Here is a 7,226-nt window from a genome sequence, read left to right as displayed (position 1 = left end):
ACACAATTTCTCAGACAGGTTTTTTTTTTGAAACGCTTAATTTTCCATTTTCCATGAATAGTCACACTTAATAAATAGGAGGACATACTTTTTTTTTTACAGGATATATTTTATCATTATGGCCTGTCAGTTGGGAAAATTCTTTAAATATTTTGTTCCTCTTGTACCTTACAGAGCCACTCAACATGACTGACACTACTAAAGGATTAATTGGAGGAGTTTTAGCTCTAGCATCTCTAGTAGCTGTAGTGGCAATAATATGGGATTTTCAATGTGGACCAAGAAGAATTGCTCATTTTTTTAGAAAGGTAAGTATTATCACAGGAAAATGGTTGGCATTTGTTGTTGTGGACTGCCAAAAACCTATATTATTAGACCTTTATAATCCGATACTTGGATAGGCGTTCTGAAGTCATGTGATGAATGTTCTGTCATTAAGTAACAATGCGGCTCTCACGGTGTGGAGATACACAGTAGTTTTACTTTTTTTTTTTTTTAAGTTATTCTTCTACAATCACTTTCACTAGAGACGTACTGCTGAACATTTGGCAGTACACACCACCAAATCTTTTACTGGTTTTTGATTATTTAGTCATTTGATGAATGAAAATGTACATAGTACATGTTACTAATTGTCCGGACTTTAAGAACTGTAATGAGATGGACCAATAAAGCAGAGCAGTGCTTCGACTGCACTAATTGGTATGTTTCTAAAGCTTCTGCCACTGAGCTCACAGAGATGGCAACATCAACAGTTTCTGTGAGGACATGTGCAATGCATTTTTACCAGGACTCATTTAACATGAACAATTGTTGTTTACAGAAAAACTCAAGACCGCTTCGTCAGGCCAAACAAGAAGCCTACAGTAACAGGGACAGAGTTGTATATAATGGGGCAAAAAACACACGAAGGAATGGGTAAGAAAATCTAGTCTGAAAAGTAGTTTTATAGCCAGTGATCCTGCATCAGTGTGGAAAGGACTAAAATACATCTAGTCCTTTCCTGCTTCAACTGCTCCACCATCACCCATGAAACCCAAAATCACAATACTGGCTACAGAACTGTGGCTTTAATGTCTGTGGTCATGAAGTCATTTGAAAGACTAAAGGATATCACTTGAGTCTTACTGGACTCCCTGCAGTTTGCTTACTGAGCAAGCAGGTCCATGGATGATGCAGTAACTTTGGGACTGCATTATATTCTACACCATCTGAACATCCAAACCAGGGGGACTTGTGATGATCCTGTTTGTGGATTTCAGCTCAGCTTTTAATACCATCATCCCTGCTGTTCTCTTGTCCAAATTCCCCCATCTCTCTGCTCCTAACTCTATCTGTTTATGGATCACCAGCTTTCTGACAGATAGGCAGCTGCTAGTCTCGCGTAGCCAGACCTTCAGACTAACGTCTTAAGGTCTGGAATTCATGGCAGCTTTATTTGGCCAAGGCCCGCCTATAAGGCCGTTTGACCGACATGTCCAACAACCAATCACAGTTCGTTTCGTTCAGCGTCACGTTTCGGGGCGTAGAAATGTCCCCGCAACAACAGACTGGCATGCAACAAGTCAGTCATTGAAATAACCAGCATTGAAAGATAACGAAGAAGAGGGAGAACAAGCAGTAAGTCAGTAATTTGTTCGCGAACGTCGCAAATGTGTTTAACAACAACGGCGTCTGCATAAGCACCTTTTAGCAAAACGCAGAGTAAACCAGTCTGCGCTTTGTTTCCCGGCGGACCGAAAATAAACGCGACACTCGTGTGTTCCGGAAATCCGGTCAAATTCAACTAATCAAATGACGACTTCGACATTCCTGAAGTGTTTCCAGTTAAGTGTACCATATCCATCAGACGTTTAGCCAACGTTCCGTGAGCGTGACGTCTGAGGCTGAGACTAGGCAGCTGCTAGTGAGGCTGTGGACTTTGACACAGCAAAAAAAAATATATATAGATAAATAAATAAAATTTCATGGGGCTGAATAATCCTAAAAGCAGTAATACAAAAAAAAAAACAAAAAAAAAACTTTAGACCATGTGTTTTTAGAATCAAGGTCATTTGTATTCTGTTATTAATAAATCGTATGAATTCAGATGACTCAGTGAGCTGTTTTCAGAGTTCACTGGTGTTTTTTTTCTGTTTGGGTAATTGAATATAGTAAGTGTAATATTTTCTTCATGATGTTGCAGTTGTTTTGGAAGCATTTATATTTTGTTCCCAATATTAAATGGTTTTTAAATTAATTGCTTTTTTTGACAGATATTTAGTGGCCCAGTGACAAACCAGCCTGACGGAAATTCCAGAGATGCAATGCTGCCTAAAAGGTGTGTAGCATTAAGCAGCTGTGAAGTACATATCAGAAGTGTAAAAACTTGATTAAAAATACAACAAATTGACTTTGCTATACTTTGCTTTGTGATCAATGCCTGTTGCACCATCTAAATTATGGACAGCTGTGGCCTTCATAGACGATGCACATCCACGCTGACCCATTCTAAAACCATCAGAAATAACAATTCATTTACATACATATCCTAAAAAGCAATCTGAAGTTTAGACCTACCTTTAACAAGGCATAAGATTTAGTCTCAGTTGTACTGTTGCTTGATGGTGCAGCAGGTATTAATTCTACATTTTATGTTCAGTCTAGTCTTACAACTGCATGTTTACTCAGCTGGTGCAACTGGCTCCAGATCTTTAAAATGTATGAAATGTTGATCAAAATGTTTTACTTACCTAGGGCATCACTAATACGTCCATAATTCTACATATAACATCCTCACAAAATGCTGAATACAACAATTGCACTTTTTATTTATTTATTTTCACCTTAAAATAACTGAACATGTTAACTATAAGAGTAAGTCATTAGTAGAGATATTTCAACTGATTGATTGTTTGCCATTTTTCATTACAGCTCCAGTGTAGGGGGACATAGGCCGTTGGGCCAAGAATGATGTCCTCCTCCATCTCCATGGAATCAGTGCAATGGGCCCAGAACTGTATGTACTGAAGAACAACACAGGTGTATGGTCCTACAATCATGTGCAATAGTTTACAAGTCTGACATGACTGATATTTTAGAATTGTTGTACTGCTGTATAACTTTATAAGTAAATATTTCTATTTATTTGATGTATTATTCAAGTTGAAGATTACATATTATTACAAGTATTTTGGGGGTTTTGTCTACCCTCATTGTTTCTAATGAAGGATGCAAGTCACAGTATGCTGTGTGTACAATTTTCTGTCCTCCAGTATTTTTTTATTACTCTTAGGCCCTGATTTGCTAAGACCTCAGCTAAAGTGTATTAATTGGCTTGCACAATTTAACTAATCAAGCTAATTGGATGTACTATTGTGTGCGAATATGGGGTGATTTTCATGTTTGTTTTTATAAGCATAAAATGTGTAATCTTCAGTAGACCATGTTAGTAGATCAGTCAACAACTGACTTTGTTCCTTTTGTTTTTATAACTGCAGAATTTCAGTAGATTAGAGCCAGAGTGTAGTAAAAAAAGGAGTGTTTCTAAGTACAGTATTTATCTTAGAAACGGTGCACACTGGGTCACTGCAGTGTTTTGAACTTGAATAGGTTCTTAACTTTTTTGGTTTTAATTTGCACTTCATTAGAGAAAGAAATGTCTGGAGATTGATATAGTGTTTGTTTGTTTTTTATTAATTTTTTATTTTTATCAATACCAATTGTGTTTTTTTCCCCCTGATATGCAGAACTGAAAAAAAAAAAAAAAAAAAAAGTCAGTTTATTGGTCAGTTCATCTCTAGAAAGCTGTATTTCTCCATTCTAAAGGCTGGGGACCCACTTAAAAGAATGTTTCAGATGCCTCACTTTCAATTTTAGTTCATTTCAGTTTCAGCTTCTTGGTGTGTTGAATAAAGGGACATCTAAGACATTATTGACATTATGATTCTACCCCCACTGTACATTATTGGGGGTGGATATTTAGGGGAGTTGAGAAACACTGACCTGGAGCAAACAGTCAGAAAACATCTATGAATTTAAATCTACAAATAAAATAAAAAGAAATAAAAAAAATAGGTCTTTATTATGGCACAATTATAATTAAAAGTTGAAAGCACACTGAAAAATTCACAACTGTAGCTATTGTTGTTATAACTCAACCTCAGCTACCATAACCAGCTACTGTTATTATTCCAAATCAACTTGTAGCTATATAACTGTAGCTATTGCTATTATTCGAAGTCGACTGTAGCTGCTGTTATGATTCTAGCAGAACTGTAGCTACATTAACTAACTGTAGCTACAGTCCTTTTCAATGTTATTTTCTCAATAGCGTTGGCATAGCTGTAATAAAATAATAAAGACATGGGCAGTACCTGTAATACTTTCATTAGCTTTTTTAAACCTGCAGTAACAAGTAAAGTTGTTTCTTTGTGTTCATAGAATTGAGAAAGGACAATTTGTTTTTATGTTGCATTTGTTGAAGCAGGTAAAAGAAGTGGTGTTCCCCATGCTTTTTAAATTGCTTTTTTTTGGTACACAACTGAAAAACTTTATGAATGTCCAATCCTGTTGGTTTTAAAGGGGTCCAATTATGCTATTTTACAAAGTCTTTATTTTATTTTGGGGGTGCACTAGAACTTGCTGTCATGCTTGGTGGTTCAAAAAAAGCATAATTTTTCACGTAATTTACATTATTACAATGGCTTTCTCCCCACGCTGGCACAAATGGCTCAATTAGTTCCGGGTTCCACCGTCCGAAAAAAAACAAAACAAATGTATTGTGATTGGTTAGCAGTCCCACTGCATTGCAATTGGTGAACAGTTTAGCCGGCGTTCAGTCCTGCCACGCCCCTTCCCAAAGCAGTTCGTGGACACTTAAGTGAAGGCTCGCTGAAGCATCCCAAAAGCGGCTAAAGTTAAGCGAATCCTGCTCCCCGTCCACGTTTCAAATTTCCGTAGGCGGGATTTACGTTGTGACATAATAGCGTAGTTTAAATTGGGTTTAAAAAATAATAATAAAATAAATATCTCCCTTTGGAGTGGACTTTGAGATTTGCAACTTTGTAGATTTTTTTAATGCCCAAACATACACACCATACACTGGCTAAAGTTCAAAAAGTGAAAAAGCATAATAGGACCCCTTTAACAAGCAATAACAAGAGTTAAGTATGATAGACTTTTTCTAATTTTGTGGGACATGGTGTGGCAGCAGTAACCAGTTCTTTATTATCACTGCCAAATTTATTGGTACAGTTTACTTGCTTGAATCTACCTTCGCATATTGTGCCATCAGAGTTATATTCTTGCCAGTTTTTCTACTGTTTGTAACTGTATGTTGTAAATATCATACATTTTAATATAATGGATTTTTGAGACTGAATAGTAAACTATTGCACGTGTTAAATGTTACATCTTGTAAACTAACATTTCAAGATTTTGTTTGTCAATGTGAAAATATCATAGCATAAAATGATCAAGTATCAATCAAATGAGCAAATGTCTCTGTAGCTTTCTCAGCTGTACATTATGTTCCACTTTATCAGTGGTTCAGTGAGTAGCACTGTCACCTCACAGTTTGCATGTTCTCCCTATGTTTGCGTGAATTTCCTCTTTAAAGAAGTACTTTGTTTTCCCCCACAACCCGAATACATGAATACATATGTTATATTGTGTGTTGTATCATCTAATCCTTATTTTGTGAGCCTGAAATCCTTTGTTTTAAGATGTCAGACAATGACTGAGAAAGATACGACTAAAGACTATTCAATAAACTTTTACCTTTAATTTGTTTCCTGTTTTCTATTTGCCCCGTTTTTAATATGCCAGTATTACATTTTTAACTTAAGTTGTTTTAAATTTGAAGTTGATATAAAAAAAAATTGAGGTTCCTGTTAGATTCTTTTGTAGGGTGTTGTTTGTACCACAAACAACCACTGGGTGCCATCAAAACTTCATAGAATTTTTTTTATGCATTTTTCTGCAAATTTCTAAATTTCTCTGTCAATTTTACTTCTATCAAAAATAACCACCAAATGTCGAATCCTGAGACTAAGACCTTTCTGACAATATGTATTTTGTCAAGATTATAAAAAAAAATATTATTTTAAAAGACCGTAATACATTTTATAATGTAGGGAGGAGACCGCTAAAAGACATTCAAGCACCATTTCCATATAATGCAATGTCTGGTTTAAAAATGGTTCTAACAGGATGAATTCAGGGGTTTTAGGCTTTCAAATGATATACTGTATAATGATTACTAAAATGTGTGATAGAGAAAAAAGACAATGAAAAAAAAAACTTAAGGGGTTAAATAGCAGACTAAAATCTAATTTCCTGACAGAGAGGGATAGATCAGTTTAGAAATGACTTTGTCAACATGCAGACTTAAAAAAAAAAGGCTTTGAAAAATTAAAATGCAAGAGAAATACCATCAACAATATAGTAATTGTGATTTCATAGTAATTGTTTTTCTTGGTAGCTGGCTTCAACGTCAAAGTGCATTTTGTGATATTTTATGAAAGTATCACCATCACACAGATGAATCGCCTCTTCTTTGAGATGATCAGAACCTCACATGCCTAACCACAAATACAGCATTGATAATCTACACCAAATCTATCAGAAACACCAGACCAGCCAGAACTAGAAGGATCAGAGCCTCAGTGACGCCACAACAATCTGGACAATCTGAAAGAGAAGACACTTATTTATAAATAGCTTGTGTCAAATTTAATGTCTTGGCAGGAAGCTTTTTGTGGTATTAATTTTTTCTTTGATGTACCTAGTAGACCAGGGGTGTCAAACTCAGTTCCTGGGGGGCACAGCCCAGCAGAGTTTAGCTCTAACCCTAATTAAATATGTTCTGATCCAGCTAATCACATCCTTCAGGCATATTTGGAAATTACATGGCTTGTGTATTGGAGCAGGATTGGAACTAAACTCTGCAGGGATGTGACCCTCCAGGAATTGAGTTTAACACCCCTTTAGTAGACAGTTTGAAGGCAAGTCTTTCTTGACTTTATAGGCTTAACTTATGGGCTTTCTATCAAACTGTTTTGTCCATCCATCAATCCAATGGGCCCTTTTCACATTTCTGGTGATTTTAAAAAGCAGAAGGCATCATAGCTGTGTAAACCTAAATTTATAAGCTCAGTGTATGAAGAAACACTCACCTGTAGATTGTCGGGTAGTAACCAATGAGGCCGCTGCTATGGACAAGGAAAAATTAGAAAATTTAATGG

General features: G+C 36.0%; 1 long non-coding RNA gene across 1 annotated transcript; it reads left to right on the top strand.

Moving 5' to 3' along the window:
* The first annotated feature begins 82 nt into the window (after positions 1-82).
* Positions 83-5,766, top strand: LOC141291376 (uncharacterized). The gene is made up of 4 exons (XR_012340326.1): positions 83-308; positions 824-918; positions 2,256-2,320; positions 2,914-5,766. It is a non-coding gene; the product is annotated as an uncharacterized lncRNA (long non-coding RNA).
* Positions 5,767-7,226: the final 1,460 nt, after the last annotated feature.

This window comes from Garra rufa, chromosome 18, assembly GCF_049309525.1.
Source record: "Garra rufa chromosome 18, GarRuf1.0, whole genome shotgun sequence".
Taxonomy (NCBI): domain Eukaryota; kingdom Metazoa; phylum Chordata; class Actinopteri; order Cypriniformes; family Cyprinidae; genus Garra; species Garra rufa.
Note: the sequence above shows the minus strand (reverse complement) of the source record. Positions and strands in the feature narration are given on the sequence as shown.